Source organism: Stegodyphus dumicola, chromosome X2 (assembly GCF_044657685.1).
Source record: "Stegodyphus dumicola isolate Sdum_Otavi_A_Nest chromosome X2, ASM4465768v1".
Taxonomy (NCBI): domain Eukaryota; kingdom Metazoa; phylum Arthropoda; class Arachnida; order Araneae; family Eresidae; genus Stegodyphus; species Stegodyphus dumicola.
Window position 1 is genome coordinate 102,315,418 of NC_140781.1, and position 17,400 is coordinate 102,332,817.

At 35.6% G+C, this 17,400-nt stretch overlaps 1 protein-coding gene across 5 annotated transcripts in view; it reads left to right on the forward strand.

The window, feature by feature from the left end:
• Nucleotides 1-17,400, forward strand: part of LOC118187670 (BTB/POZ domain-containing protein 10-like) — a 270,159-nt gene that overhangs the window by 187,985 nt on the left and 64,774 nt on the right. The gene's annotated exons all lie outside the window — the stretch shown is intronic.

A 17,400-nucleotide genomic window follows, 5' to 3' on the forward strand; every position in this document is an offset into this window, starting at 1 on the left:
TTTTCGATTATCGGTCCGGCAGGTTAGATAGCAGTGATGACATCCAATATGCATGGAAAAAATTTCGAGCGCTTGAGTTCTCGACGAAATCTGGTAACGTGGACGTTCCCCCTTGTTTGCATAAATTAAGCGCCTTTATTTGAGCTAGATTAGATTTCTTACAATTAAATTTGTTACTATAGTCTCCCCGAACTGCAATACCTGGTAAGTTATATGTCGAATCAAATCCGTATTGCTTCTTACAGGTGTTAAAAAATTGCTTAAGTTAAAATATATATCTTAACTTAAGAGTTTTTTCCGCGGACCACAGGTGATTCTCGAAGCCTGCTCTGGTGGTCATCCCAGATTTCAAAATATGTAAATAAATGAATAAAATTCAAATCAACTGAAAATCTCAGAATCAGAAAATTGTGTATGGCAATTGTTTATCACTTTGTTTCCTAAGACTTGCATTTTAAGAAATTTATTGTTGGTTGCCCTATAAGGTATTTCTCTCGCCTTCTTAGCATGCCTTCGTAGTGCAGTGGTCAGCACGCACGGTGCGTATTCGAGAGGCGCGTGGTTCCGATTCCCGGCGAAGGCTTTACTCATTTTTCATCTCTCCTGCTTCGAAATAACCTAATGTCTCTACACTGGTGCCCGAACTAAAAAAGGTAGTGTATGATGATTCTGCGCAACCACGATTTGGCGATTGGGTCCTTTAGCCCGTTCAGGACCAGCGTCGCGTATACGTAACTTGAATGAAGATGTTACATTAGCGCCTGTAAAAATGCGCTCTCATGAAAAATTGCAGGAAGTATATAGAATACATACGGCAATATAATGCATTCACGTTTGTATTAAGGGTTTGGAGCGCTTCAAAGATCGATTCCAAATTTGCTTTTTAAAGGAAGCGTTTTCGTTGTATCCTAACGTCTGCTGTAATAAGATATTATGGTATGTTTGTACAAATAATATTTAAGATTTTGCTGTGTAATAAAAATTAAACTTAAACTGGGAAACGCGCTTTCATTGTTGCCACTAAGCTGCTTTTCACCGGGGAAAGCTGAGAGGCCACCAGCGGCCGAGCGGTAATATCCCTGAACTCTGGTAGTTCGGTCGTGGGTTCGAATCCCGGCGAACGGGCTGGTTGCATAGGCGTTTTCGTGGTTTTCTTAATGTGTAACAATTAATGTTTTCTTAATGGTGTATACGAACCAGTTTCTCTTTAAAAGTTCTCCACGAAGACATTCCTTTCCCGAGGCAGATAGCCCTCTTGTGCTTTGCCGTAATTAAATACGCCTCCACCCGAATAAGCTGGTTTTTTAGATCTATTACCCTAATTAACTATTAATTTTTCCGGTTTTCGTAGAAAATTGTGAAATTATGATAAAATAATTACACTTGCAAAAATATTTGCGAGTATTTTATTTTAACGGATAGTGAATATAACTTCGCCGTCAACCCAAATTTATCCCTAGGCCAGGAATGACAGAAAATGTAATTCTGTATTAGTAACCTGTAAATATTGTAAAGCGAATGAGACGATTTCAAAGCTTTATAAGTTCTCTATAGGTATTATTTTATGTACAATAAGTGTATAAGTTAAAGAAAATAAACTATTAAAGAGTAAAAATTCGTTATCTTTGTCTTGCTGCTGTTTAACTTTTTGTTTAAATGAAATAATTATGTTTTATTAGTACTGAATTTTTTATATAAAGCAGAATCAGATAAATCACTTTATGAATTAAAAAATTAATTAACTAATTAATGCAGTATTTTAATAAATCGTGAATAAATAATATAATAATAAAAAATAAAATAATAATTTTTTTGCTTCTCTAAACATTCTAATTTTGAAATGCTCTTTGTTTTGAAAAGGTGGCAACACTGCGTACTGTTAAGATTGAAAATTACGGTTCTACGTAACGGAATTTCAGACTGGATATACAATGTGTTTAGAAACTCAAGGGCAAAAATTTAAGGGGTAACAAAGATGCGTTTTAGAAATGCCTTCATGAGTAGAAGTACATTCATCCATGAAAAACACGTACACTGAAATCAGGCTGCGCTGCTAGCTGTTGCAAAAACCAATGGGCAAACTCGACACGTAGCGTCGTATAATCTGCAGGTATCAAGGTTGGTCTGCAGGTAACAATGGAGTGAGCTACACTTACGGTATAAAAAGCCACTTGCGTGCTCGTATCCGGACGATCTTCCACGCTTTGCAGAATGTCCTCAAAAACTTGTACGTTCCGCACACTCCTGCCATGCCCTGTATCATGCATGCCGGTCGCAAAGGATCCCATTTCACACATGCATCAATGCAGTCACTCGAACACTTTTCAGTCTGGTACATGTTTTCTTGGGAAAGGCTGCCTATGCAATCTTCTGGCTTCCAGTGCATTCCCATTCGGAAGACCGCACATAAAATGCATGTGCGCCTTTTCCTGACTACTGAAGGTCGACATGTTTTCTGAAATCCACGTTAGAAATGACGATGTGTAAGGAAATTCGCGCTTTATGCTTTCCTTTACAGCGCCGTCAAGCGGTTCACCGCTTGCTCTCCGCCCGTGCATTGTGTGGCGAAAATTGCTAGTTTAGATGTTTTCTGTCGCCCCTTAAATTTTTGACCATGAGTTTTGAAACACCCTGTATTGAAGAACTCCTGTCCGCTCGACATAATATTGCCACTATTATCCTAAGGTGTTAAAAGGTTCACCACAGCGGCCTAGCTGTGAAGTCGTTGAATGCTGGTAATTCGATCTGGGTTCGATTCAAGGCAAACGGGCTGACATCATGGCCGTTTTCGTGCTTTTCTCCATGTGTAACGTAATAGATATGAGCCAGTTTCCCTTAGCAAGTCCTCCATGAAGACATTCCTATTCTTAGGCAGATAGCCCTTGCGTTTTTTGCCATAATCAAATAAACTGAAAACCTGAGACATGAAAATCGTTAACTCCGCCTACGCCTGTGGAACAGGGTTTAAGCCGCAGCCAATCAGGGAAGATAAAGATGCACATGTTAGAATTTGCAGCTGACTCAGAGAAATCGTCGAGTGAATGTCTGTTCTTGTATGCCTTGCGTGATTGGTCGGTTCTTAAATATCAAGTTGGCATTAAAGTTCAGCACTTAAACACTACAGCACAGTAAACACTACATCACATAAACTGGTATAAGGATTCTTTTTAATCTTCGAAGTGCTGAACTTTAATGCTAACTTGTGTTTACTGCTTTTCTGAATAGCGAAAATTTCCGCAAAAGCAACAGTCTTGAACAAAGCTGTCTTATAATGCATTCTTAGAAGTAAGTTCCGTTTGTTTAGAACGTGCAGAAAAGTAGATGTCAGATAAATGTGTTTTATGCTATAGTCACGTTACCAAAATTCTGTAAAAAAGTACCGTATATTCACAAAGACTACGTGCAGATTTTTTTTATAATTAAAATCGGAAAAATCGAAGCGCGTGGCTTAACGCGAAACAAAGCAATATAGACCATGTAAGTTGGTCGGCATAAATTATTTCTTTGTGAAGCTACGGTATCCCCAGAAAATATAACGTTATATAACGCTACTGTACCCTTCTCAAATAATAAATCCTGGTGGGAAGAAGTGCCATGGGATAAATTATCTGCCTTTGCTAGATTACCGGTAGATTTTAAAGAATCACTCGGGACTTTTATATCCTTATTTAGTGCTGTGATTGTTGCCGACTGAAGCTATTGTTTGACGAATAAAATTTTATATAACATACTTAGATTAGCAGTTTTTTATTTCTGCCGTAGAATTAAATTCTGCTAACCGATTTATTCCTGCTCATTAAAATGTTAACTGGGCATGTGTTGCTACGTACTTAGGCAGGAGCTGGTAGCTGAGATTTCTTTCTTGATAACCGTCGATCGGTGTCATATTTCTTTGTTTCTTTATACTCGTAATCCAGAAAAAAAAAAAAAGATTTTTTCTGTAAATTAAGCTTTCAGTGGGCTTGAGGAAAATATGCGCGCCATATTCGCGGACATTTTTTTCTTTTTTGGTGCATCGAAAAAAATCGGGTTTGCGAAAAAAATCTTATTCGGACCGAGGACCAAGACGTTTAGTTACGGAGTACCTTTGCAAAATAATTGCAATTACCTCCACATCATCGTTAATAAAAATTGAAATAATTGAGAGAAAAGCATTCGCTAAAGGTGAAAGGAAGAGCTGTGAAGCTGAAGTCAAAAAGTCGCTAAGGAGTCCTTATTGTTAAGGACGCAGGCAGAGAGTACAAGCGTTTATCACAAAGGAAGAGCATTTAGCCCCCCTTCCCCAATCGTGCATCAACTGCAGGTAACTCAGGTACAGTAGGAGAGAGCAACCGAAACGCGAACAGCGTGAATGGTTGCTATGGAGACAGATCAGGTGATGGAGTGGGTCCCCAGGGTAAGGTAAGAGTCTTATTTGGTGGCGCTTGGTATTCGTGAACATATGGTATAAAAAGTTAAAAAAGATAAAAATAAATCTAAAAGGGTTCGGATGTTAACGATCACTCAAAAAAGGGTTCTTTTAAAATTTTATATGGTTTTATTAATAGAGATTATCGATATAAATGGCCCAGATGGAATATCGGAACATTTCATAGAATATTAATGAATATGCATTTAGACTAACATGAGAACGTTATATATCTTCTCTATATTCAAAAAGTGAAAAATATACAATGTAATTCTGTAAAAATATTTAAGGTTTTTAATTAGATATATCATGAATTAGATACATTTTTCTTTAAATCAATTAGATCAAAAAGTAATAGTTATAATAATAATAATTGTAAGAACTATATCTATTTCTTTTAACTAGTTTAGCTTGTTAATCAATAGCAGGTAGATTAAAAATGAAAGAATAATATTTTACGTTTTTCCGAATGGCAACAGATTCGAATGAAAAGTAAAACAACGCAAAATTATGTTTCGAGACTAACAACCCTTTGGGACTAAAAAATCAATTTATCCGTTAAGTTTAATTTATCCAATTTTTATGCATAATCATGGTTCGCTATAGCCATGTAAAACAACATTAAGTTTACTGGAAATTGGATGGTACCCGAAAGTTCGTTTGTTATATCCGCAGATTCGTTATAAGTGGAGTTCGCTTTACGTAAGGTTTACTGTGTCCCTATCTAGCCTATTTCCTCAGAGATGTAGTGTATTTTCTTTATTGCATGTTTACCTTTTAATTAGCTAAGTTCCCCTCTCTTTCATTTTTCTGGCATATGCCCCTAGCCGCAGAACAGGTCAGCTGTAGGTATAAACACTTACAGCTGACCTGTTCAAAAAGCAACTGACAAATTTTGTTTTCATCTCTTTGTGCGGAAATTTGTTTCAAGAAAGGGCGAATTGCATTGAACTGAAGTGTTAAGAGCAAAGTAGAAAGAAAGGGCACTTTTATGTTCAAAAGCTTCTATTATTGACTTACCACAAGGAGGAGAGTGCCTTAGAAATTTCCCACGATGTTGTTGATTTCATATTGATAGGTGGAAGGTCAGAAAAGAAATTTGGTAATTTATTAGTGCCAGTTAAAAAATAAGTTAGCTTGGATGATAGGTACACTTCATTTTATAGTCATATGCAGCAAAAGTGAAAAAAAATTTCCATTGCGGGGATTTAAAAGAACAGATTTCCCCACGTCGCCTATTGGTGGCAGTTTAGCTGTTTTGTGTTAGACTTTCACGTTATGAAAAAATACTCCACTTCTGGTATTTGTCTTTAGGTCTGCTATTCTTTTGTGTAATGTTGCAGAATCTCATTTTTCAAAATCCATCTATCTTGTGAAGAAGTAAATTGATGGTGGACTAGAAAACACTACTTTTCCAGTTTTTAATACATCTTCGGAGTTTGCTTTCCTTCTGTGCGCATTTTCTTTATTTTTATACCCCCTTTGAACTCTAGGCTCTTGATTAACTGTACACTAATTTTTTCCTTTCTTTAACTCCCTGTTTCATACCAATTTGATTATTCTTCAGAGATTATAATCTGACTTTAACCATACATAAAAGTTGCGAATAATCTTTAATATTACTGAAAAATGTCTAATATATCCAACAAGGTGATCAAATTGTACGAACATGTTATTAATGAACACCAAGATGACGGCGAAAGAGAATTTGATCCTGCAGCTTAGAAAATGGCCCTATAATGGTGTTTATAATTTTTTGTTTCTTTAAAACATTTGATCTTGCAGCTAAAAATATCCCTAGTGTATCCTATGTGTAACTTTTTCATTATTTCTTTCATTTACCGTTGTAGATGGACAGAAAGCATTTTAATTATTAACGATATGTTAAGTCTTTTTACGAAAGAGTTTTATTTCGGTAGTAGAAAATGTAAAAAAAAAGGGAGGGTAAACTCTTTCGAAGCATATATCTGGTAAAATAAAGTTCTTCCTGCCCATCTCTCCCTTCCTGCCCAAGTGTTCTGCAATATAATGTTTACTTCTTTTTAGGAAATTTTAGCACAAAACATTTTGGTCTAGACGTTGTCAAGTTACCGATAATATTACGTTGGGTAATATTATAGCTTAATTACGCTAAAGTTCTTGAGAACGTTTTGTCTGCTTTGGCGAAAGAAAATAGCATTGCTCTATATAAAATTTCACAGTACTAACGGCAAAAATTGACTCCAACTAAAAAAAATTTAAATTTTATTTTAATTTGTATTTATCATGTTTTTCGCCAGAAAGTGGCTGTATGCAAGGGGAGGGGGTTTAGAAAATTCTTTCGATATTTCGAAATATATTAGATGAGCTGCCTGAAAACTAAAATTATTGCCTAATTGTTGACGTCTGATTTTGAGACCAGAAATAAAAGAAGTTTTAGGTATCGTAATTTGTGGAAATAATTTTCCCCCCAAATAACGCAATTGCGTTATTTGGGAGAGGGAGGGAGGGAATAAAGGGTTGGATTTTCTGCGTGCTCTAATTTTAAACCGCATTCGCCTAAGTCGTTTGGAGTCCAGTAATCGAATTTCTTGTAAGGTATTCGCAGCACTAATATTATTCAAAAAATTAATTTAGTCCATGTTTTTTAAACTCACATTTTACAGATGACAGTGCATAATATATATAATTTTTTTCCTATATAAAACTTTGGCCCTAGCAGTGGTAAAAGGATCATTGAATGCTGGGGGTTCGACTTGGGTTCGATCCCAGGCGAACAGTCTGACCTCATGGTTAGTTTTCGTAACTTATCTCATATATACCGTGAATGAGACAGTTTCCCTTTGAAAATTCTCTACGAAAGCATTGACGTGGTCTCTGTCACGAAAATGAAAGAACGTTTCAGGTTTGCACATGTCGCTTTTGGAAAAGAAGCGACATTTCTTACAAAAATGGTATTTATTACACTTCTCTCTTCGTACAGCCATACACTACATGGCAGTTCGTTCTACTGTGCATGTCTTTCGTTCTGACAGACAGCGCATGCTCAATTACAGGATACAACAGTTAAAAAAAAATAATTTGATAAATGCTGCCGTCTGTTGGGCAAATCGACAAATTTTCAAAATGCATGCCTTTCCGTAGGGGATTGAAGGGTAGGCAGATTGAAGGGAAATTCCATAGGTTATTTGAATAAGGCATCTGTGCGTTGCCTTATTCAAATAACCTAACCTAACTTAACCTAATAAAACTTTGTATTTCTCCTTCCTTACCGCGTGCTTTCGTTGTATAACTAGAAAGCACACCCGGCTAGCAATCGGGAGTCCCGGGGGGTTTGAATCCTGGCGAGGGCATTGCGTATTTTTCACATTTACAGCTTTGGCAAACCTAATGACTTGACAACTTAATAAAATGTATTTTCCGTCGACAACTTAATGAAATATATTTTCCGTGATCCGTCTAATTTCTAAATGTTGTCTTTTATGATCATAAAAGAACTGTCATGCGCAACTAAAGAGAAAAAAGTAATACCCGGTTGATAAATTTTGATATTTGATGGAATGTTTGCGATGGTGACACTAAATATGATCTTTCAGTAATAAACTTGTTACTTTTTTTATTAGTGTTCATTTATTATAGTTTATTATATATTTGAAAAATGCTGCTATCGTCTGTTGTTAATGTATAAAGACGCATTCTCCCTTGTATGCGTTCGGGGATGTGAATAGTTAGCACATCGAGCTAGTAACTGTGAGATTTATCGTTAGATTCCCCGCGAAGGCAAAGTTGATGTTTCATCTTTTCTACTTCGAAAAAACTAATGGTTTCGGTGGTTCTTGCGTACACTATGGAATCGAACGATTAAAAACCTTTTGGGTAATATTTGTAATATTAATAAATTTAGTAATGACACTAAACCAGGCCAATAAAAACATGGGATAACAGCATGTTTTGGCAATAATATTTATCTAGCAAGTCCAAAATGCGGGAGTGACAAGCATAGGATATAGGATTGTGGTAAAATTTACTATTCTCATTTTTTTTTTTTTTTTGGTCAGTTTATTTTTCTGTCAAAAAAAAAAAAAAAAAAACTAGTCGCATAATCTTTTAGGAACGTGATTTTTATTCATTTTTTAAAATAAAATTATGGGGTGCATTTATGAGGGTTTTCATGAAAGCAAGGAGCTAAAAATCTAGTGTTTCAATAACAAAAACATTAACAAAATGTTTTGTTTAAAAAGTGTTCGAATTCGCAGACATTTTATAAGGTGTTTCTCCCACCTTCTTGGCATGCCTTCATGGTGTGGTGGTCTGCACTCTGGGCGCGTATTCCAGAGGTCCGTGGTTCGATTCCCGGCGAAGGCGTTGATTATTTTTCAAGTCTCCGACTTCCAAAAAATTACCTAATGTCTCTGCAATTTCATTAAAAGCACATCCAAGCGCGATGCATAAGAAATCATTCCTTGCATTTTCTTATAAAATTTATACAGGGTGTAACAAAACTAATGGTCACATTTGTAAGGAGTGATAGAACTTTCTAAAACCAACAAATTTCAAAGCAAACGGCGAGTCGCGAGAGGCGCCTGCTTGATGAAAATGAAGAACACGATGAAGATGAATAATTAACGGACAAAGAATGTTTATTATTGTAAACTGTTCAACAAATGTTCAAATAAGTGATCACCAGCTGCAATACAGCCGTCACATCGGCGACACAGTTAATTACTCAGACATTGGAAGATTCCTGGCATTTCACGAACGTTGCACAACTATTTCAATAGTCAAGTCTAACCTAAGACAACCCAACCCAACCCAACCCTACTCTCCTCTTCGTGGGCTCCGGTTATGTCGCTGAACACTGATAGTTTTATAAGGTATTTCTCCCGCTTTCTTAGCGTGCTTTCGTGGTGTTGTGGCCTGCATGGTGGCCGCGTATTCCAGAGGTCCGTGGTTCGATTCCCGACGAAGGCGTTGCTCATTTTTCACTTCTTCCTGCTTCCTAACCTAATGTCTCTACAGTGACGTCCGAAGTGAAAGGGTGGTGGATGATGATTCTCCACACCCACGATTTGGCGATTCGATTCCCTAAAAAACCCCAGTCGCCCTTTAAAAGGGGGAATATATAAAGTATTTCTCCCGCCTTCTTAGCGTGCCTTCGTGGTGTAGTGGTCTGCATGTTGGTGCGTATACCAGAAATCCGTGGTTCGATTCTCGGCGTAAGCTTTCCTCATTTTTCACTTCTTCCTGCTTCCAATTAACCTAATGTCTCTACAGTTTGATCCAAATTCAAATCCTAACGAAAGGGCTGACTGCGAAATGTTTTCTTTTCTTTTTTTTTTTTTTTTTCTCCTCCTCATGCATAACGTGAATAAACGTCTACCTGGAGGTAGGAGGAGCTGTTTGTTTCCCGATTAGCACTACCAATTCATCTCAAAGTTTGAATATGTTTTTATGGTGTGTGCAAATATTTTTAAGTATTTTTGCTAATTTATGTTCTTTTAATGGGGGCATTTTTTTAAAAACTATTATTATTAGCTTCTTTGCAAGGTCATCCAGCGTGCTAGTTTACGGGTGACCTTACAATAAAACGTTTTATCTTGCTTCAGAGTAGCATTATTTAAACGCGGTACACAAAGGAGAATCTTTGTTATGAATTGCGTTTTGATATGGTTGTCGTATCTAGCAAAAGTATTCAGCTTTTGACTAGTTTAATGGCGCATAATTTTCTGCATTTGAAGCAGATTTTTCAACAGAGAACTTGGAAGAAATTTTGCATGCACGTGAAAGCAGGGCTAAAGAATCGTCGTCTATTTGTTAACTTGTATTGGATTCGCTTCACGACGTTTTCAAGCTTACAAGAAATGCAAAAAAATTTCTAAGTTCAAAAACAAGAAAAGTTCAGTAGTTAGTGTCTTGATTTCAGTAGCTCGAGAGCGATCGACCGAGTCGGAAGCTGTACTGTAGTACTTTGCCGTGAAGCTGTCTTGACCGTTATAGCCTGATAGTCTGAAGGCTGTGTTGCTGATTGTTTCGACGACTGTGACGCGTCTTTGGTACTGTCCTGTGTAATACTGAATAAGTTGTGTTTTGACTCTTCATCAAATGTTATCATCAATCACTCTAAATCCATGAACCTGTAAAGCGGAATATTATTATTTCATAACCGTTTCTTCAGCCAAATTCTGATATATTCAACATTTGAGCGAAACGGAATGCGGTCGTGAGTCGGGGAGAATGAAGTCACCTAGCTCATTTTTTTAGTAAAGCATTTAGTTTAATTAAAAGCTTTGCTGTATGAAAATACTCTGCAATAAAAAATTGTGTATGTTTATTATCTATTTTTTTTTTACTTTTGCCCCCCCCCGAGTTCTTGTTTAGTATTGTTTTACAAGAATAAGTGCTGTAATGTTATCTTTCTTTCTTTGCCTATGTTTGAATCAATTAAAAAGATTTTAGCGTCATTGCAAATTAATGTTTTTTTCTTTTTCTATCTGTTTACTTGTGGGTATCGACTAGATGTTTGAATATTTTTTAAGAATTACGAAGTAATTTTTTATGGAAAAAGAAATCAACACTTTTTTCTTCCATCATTGACAGTGCAGATTAAACTGCTGCCTTCCGCCGACCGGCTTGCTCAGACTGAAGCTTTTTAGATTATTGTTATTCCAGGCACCCTTTCGTTTCGATAGTTGAAAATCATCTGTTAATCTCATAAAAATTCCGAAAATAGGTGACGGTTTGCTGTTTCCTCGTTTCATTTATCGATTCTGCAGTTTTTGCTTTGCTCGTTCAACCTGGCATTTTAGTGTTTTATTCGTTGAGACTGGGAAGGATGAAATTTGTCGATCATCGCGATTTGAACTGTCTTATTAACCAATGTCATATAATTTTTGTTCTTCTCTGCTATCCTTCATATATTATTCATTGGTATTCGGGGGATATAGAATTCGTTTTTAAGGAATAACTACTCAAAATTATTAAAACCTATGCTTAAAAGCTTGGCTGGTCACGCGTTTTGCTCATCCATCATGTGCATCGAGGTTTTCATTTATTTCTGCAGCTCAGTTCGCCTCGAAGTAATGCATTTTTTTTTTAAATATGATCCTAGTGTCCTTTGTAATAATATTCTCTTTTGCTATAACATAAATTATTTTGCCTTTTTTTTTTTAAATGCAGAAACTTCTGGTTTATATTTTGCGGAATACTTTTGCAGTCGAAATCAGAACTAAAATTTTTAACACAATGAATGTTAAAATTGCTGCACTCAATAACGAGTTATCTTTCACGTACATTCTGTTAAAGCTGGTTTGTTGTGTTTCTTTGAATGAATACGTCAAAGTATATATGGGCCGAAGGGGATGGAGGAATTTCTAAGGCAAACCAGCTCCTATTTGCATTACACATGGTGAAAACCACGAAAGCACCTGTGCACTCTTTTGCTACTGTGCGATATCCGAATTTGGGTCAAATTACAGGGTTTTAGAGGCCTTTCTGCTTCGTCGTTGGTGACTTGTCATGATCTTCCGCATGCTGGACGACTCACTTGTGGCTTTTCTCGTAGCTTAAGTCGCACTTGTGCTCTTGTCTTGTGCTCTTTTGCTTTTCGTAGCACTGTTGCAACTGATGTAAAAAGCTTTGTCTTGACCTCTGCAGAACTTTGGACGGACTTTTTTGTTGTATTTGACACGCAGTAATTTGTGACTCTCTTCCTCTTGTCCTTCCCTGATTTATTACATTTTGCTCCCTTACTGTAGCCTTACCATTGGGCGAACGAATTACTGAACACTAACAGTTTGGCCCTGGTTCAAATACTTTGAGTCATCATTAGTGTTTTCGTGGTCTTCCCACGCGTCACTTACATACGATCTAGTTCCTTTCATAAAGACTTTCACAACGGCAGGTAACTTTCGGTCACTTTGCCGTATTCAGTTAAACAAACAAAGTTACTTTGTTATAGCATGGGCATGGGACCAGAAAGCTACGTTCATTATAATCAAAATGAATGCCACTTGGGGACGTCCTCCAAGTAAGTTTGATTGGTCCAATACTATTTTTTATTCTCTATGCGAATGGCACAGCACTAACACTACACTGAACATATGACACAGCGATTATGACTCAAAGTGCATCATATCCACTCACTTGAGTCGTGGCTTCAAAAATGAAAAAAAGCTATTAATGTGGACAAGTCCAAAGCAGTTCTCTTCGCCAGGAAAAGAAACCTGTATTTCGACATGACTGTTACCATGTATAATACTGCCATTCCCTGGGCCCAGCAAGTTAAATACTTAGGTGTTGTTCTTGAACAAAAACTCACATAGAACCCCACCTAACACGTATTGCTTCCAAGTTCCGGGCTACTAAAGCTAAATTATCCCTGTTAATTTCCTGGAACTCAGTTTTATTTGCAGTTAATAAATTACTCTTGTATAAGGCCATGCTGCTACCCATAATCACTTACTCATGTCCCTTATGGGGTTACGCGTATAAAACAAATCTTAATAAACAACAAGTGCTTCAAAGCACAATACTGAGACAAATGACAGCTAGTCGATGGTTTATAAGTAATAGTGCTATTCACGACGAATATAAAATTAAAATGTTAACGAAATGCATGGCAAAAGTTGCAAAGAAATTCTTCAGTAATAATGAAAATGTAAACAACGAAACTGTATCGCAGCAACTGGATAACTTTCACTATAAAAAGTGTAAATGGGAAAAAAAAAAAAAAAAAGAGACCTGGAGCAGTATTCCTTCATTTAGATTAATTTACCTTTAGTTACTACCCTTTTTCTAATACCCAATTCTGTAAAATTCTTCCCCCCCCCCTCCCGCTAATCGAGAGGTATTTTTTGTTAACTCCTTACTTTCAGCCTATCAGAAACTTTCTCATCCTGACGTCACTACTACGCTAGCGCAGGATTTCCTCGGCGATTATGCGGCGAGTATTCAACATCATACTTACTCATGTGAAGTACCTGACTTGATTTAAGGTTTTTCTCTGCGTCTGAATTTCTTGTTGCGCTCCGATATATCACTCTCGAAATGCTAGCAATAATTGCCATCAACTTCTTCACCTACTACTTACTACACATAGGATCCGACTACGTTCTAGAGTCTGTAATATGTAACCTGCTCACCTGAGTCGCTATAAAAAGCATTAATTATATCCATATGGAAAGGGGAAATACGTACCAAAATTAATCGGCATGGAACTCCTACGTACAAAATGTTCATGAATCACATAGTGTACATTTTTGTACTATATTTATTTACTGGGTGCTCCTTAACTTATGTATGTATTCAGGATTAATAATCCTTTTTAGTCCAAAGGGGCAATTTGCCCTGAAGGACTATTATTTTCGTTTTGACATTTTGCGTTGGTTCCCTATAAATGTTCGATTCAATTTTCAAATTGTTACCACCAAATATTATCGCTCTGCATTATGTTTAAAGAAATTAAATAATGAAGAATCTGCATAAATTTATCTATGTGTTCTCGCATTTTGATAAAACAACGGTACCTAAAACCATTCAATTTTGAATAACGTACGTTTCCTCTCGAATATGGGCATCTGGAAGCCCACATTTGGAATTTGCTTTATTATCTATCTATTTCATATTTTGTAAAACTTTAAAGAATTTTTGATTAACAAACTTAAGGATTTCAAAGTGAGCAATGGCAATGTTGTACAGAAAAAACATATCTCCAGCGCGCGAGACTGTGTATCGGAAATTTTAAAGCTATGCTCATTTAAAAATTATTTTCCGATATTGCTGTTGAACTGAATATTATGGTTTAAGTGCGAAGAATATGATATTTAATAAATAAAGGTAACACACAAAACGTGGGAAAATAAAAATTAAAAAAAAAATTTTTTTTAACGCTCCTTTGGACGTAATTTAAAATCTGAAAAAACTTTGAGTTTTTTTTTTTTTTTTTTTTTTTTTTTTTGAAATTTTCAACTAACATTGAGCTTTATATTTTTTCTGAAACATTTTTTCCCTATTTTATTTCTAAGCTCACTCAGATCCGTAAGTTTAGTTTATGTTTAAGTTGGTTGTTAAGTGCGTTGCACTCAGCATTCTTCGTAGCTGAAGATTTTGACGCTTGAAGGTTCACTAATTTATTATGCAGTTCCCGTTCATGAAATTCTCTTACGGTTTTGGGCAACACATGCATGATATCCGAATTAATTTTTAGTGTTGGTAATGCAAAAGAATGCAAATTCTTTGAATGACTGATTATTTATCTAGGACTTTACCGATGCAGAAGTGGCACTGTAACTTGAAAATTAATATTTGGGAATTTACCTTCGTTGTTAACTTCAGACAAAGGCTGGATTTTGCTAATTATTAATCTGTAAAGTTTAGCAGTAAACTATTCAAATAAAGGGATTCATTAGCGCGTTTTCCATATCTATGCTTAGGTATTTGGTCCATTTTTGGATGGAATTTCCCTGATTGTATCACGTTTATTTGGAGTGGTTTGTTGTGTTCCCATCTTTTACAGCCTGCCATGGACGCACTGTTAAAAAGATTGGACAGAATCGATAGCGCAGACCTTTCTTTCGTCGATATTTGCGCCCTCTCTCGTGCTTTGATGTCGGAATCCTCAATTCTGTATGACGTGGTCAGCATATCATTGCAGTGGTGTGTTTTTATCTATAAAGATATGCTTAGTTCATAATAAATTTACGTTTCGCTAAATTTAAAAGAATTTAAAAAATCCTAATCTAATCACTTTGAAAAAAAAAAATTATAACATCACTAGCATATTATAAATTATAATATCATTAGCATAGTATATTACTTTACTAATATTATTTATTCTTTACTAACGTTTTGATAATTTAATATATTAATTTACTAATGTATTTTGTTATTGAAATTTTTTCATGGGCAAAATTGCGATAAATTAAGTGATATATATGCACGGAGAAAGTGACATATTGGTATTTTATAATAAAAATTATTTTGAGAAGTTGATACAAACAGCGTTTGCTGTTGTTTCTCTCTACCTAGATATATACAATATTTATAGATAATTCCTGCAAGGGCAGCTCATGACATTGGACTCCCCGATTTCGCCCATGCTTCTCTTAATTATATAGGACCGTAGAATGAATATGTTTGTTAACACCAAATGTACATCTTTCATGAATAAACAAGAAAATCTGGCCTAAAGTTATGAGCAGCAGCTATGTATACAGTAGACGCCGCTTAATGTGATCGCGGTTAATATAATCGTTCGGATATTGTAACCGAACTGCCAAAGTCCCGCCTGTCTGCGTCCGAAAATATGAAAATACATCACTTATTGTGATTAATGATGCAGTTAATATGATCAAATTGTTATAGAATAAACTTGTTTTAGAATGATGTTAAGTCTTAAAATAAATCAAAACAAATTACAAAAATTCCCAAGTGACAGAGATATTGCCAAGTACAGGATTAAGTCGCCCAAACGCTCAGTTTAGATTTCAGTCAAACATTTAAATTAGGCAAAAAAGCAACATTAGGTTGGCGTAAATTTTGAATACTCTGGGGATCAGACACAAGTCGTTCTTCTTCAGGAGCAAAAATAGTTCTGCACCATCCCCCCTCCTCCTTTCGGAAAAACAAAACAAACAAAAAAAAAAAAAAAAAAAATTATTGAAAATATCTAAGTCAAAGCTACGTTTTGGGGGTGGGAATACATTTTACATTAGCATGTTCTCTTCCAGTGAGGGATATCTTCTGATTTATATTAAGATAGCATCAGTCAAATAATATCCAGGAACGTTATAAACAGTTCATAAATAGAATTATACATTAAAGTAATAGTGGACAATGTATAAACAGACTTTTGCTCATAATTAAAATGCTGTGAAAGTACCTCTTTGTATGTTTCTAGTTATATATTAAATTAGTCGAATTCCATTGCTGTTTTGAAGGAATTTTCTTTTTTCGCATCGTTTAATGCTGTCATTCAGTTAATGTAATAAAAATAGCCATGGACTAATGTGATTACATAAAGCGGCGCCTACTGTATGCAAGCTCCACCATCCGTTTGTATCCCTGGTGGTATTATGGTAACTTACGGCAGGTAGAGAACAGATTCTTGTTTCGAATTTCGATTGTAGCAGCTCATTTTTTCTATCATTATTTTAATTTGAAAGGAAATTTGTTTATAAAAAATATTTTTAAAGAGAGCCTAACATATTAATTACGTAACACCAAAATGTATTTTTTCAGTAATTTTGTTGTAACTTGTTGCACGTTTCCACAAATTAATTTCACATTGACTGGGATCCGTACTGTAGAATTTCAAAGAAGTATTAATTTCAAGATGTAATGTAGAAGTTGAATTCTGCAGTTCAACGGAATGAATGCATTTTTCACATATCTAGTAATGCGAAGAGTATTCTGGGATACCTGGTGCAGTGAATAAGCTAAATACTATATGCAGAACATACATATGTAACTTCCTCTCTTTTTGTAATTTTTGACCAAATGAAATAATCACATTTAACTCTTTGATGCACTGATCCCCCCTTTGTTTACTAATTTAATATCTTTTTCAGGTGTATCAAGTTCTTAGGTGTGTATGCGCTGTAAACGAATTCCTTTACATTTCTTTACATATCTCGCAACGGAAGCTTATTTTAAATCCCAAACAAAAAATTTAGAAATAATTCGGAAATTTAGCTGTGATGTTCTGAAAATACTTTTAAAATTCTATATGCGTTGTGTTGAAATTAAATCCTGTTTACTTGACGTGTACTTATGCCAGTAGATGCTCACAAACAGTGAGTTAAGTAGAAGGTCTAGACATGTCTCGCTATGTCTGGAGAAAGCATTGGCTTTGAAAATTAAATCATCTTTTTGCTATGTTAAGATATTGTTGAGCCGCTTTAAACTATTCTGTTAAGTTAGATGTATAAATGAACAATGCGAATGAAATTATTTCCCCTAGATCTATTATAGCATTCATTTATTAGTACTCAAGCAGCCTACAATAAATTAAATTT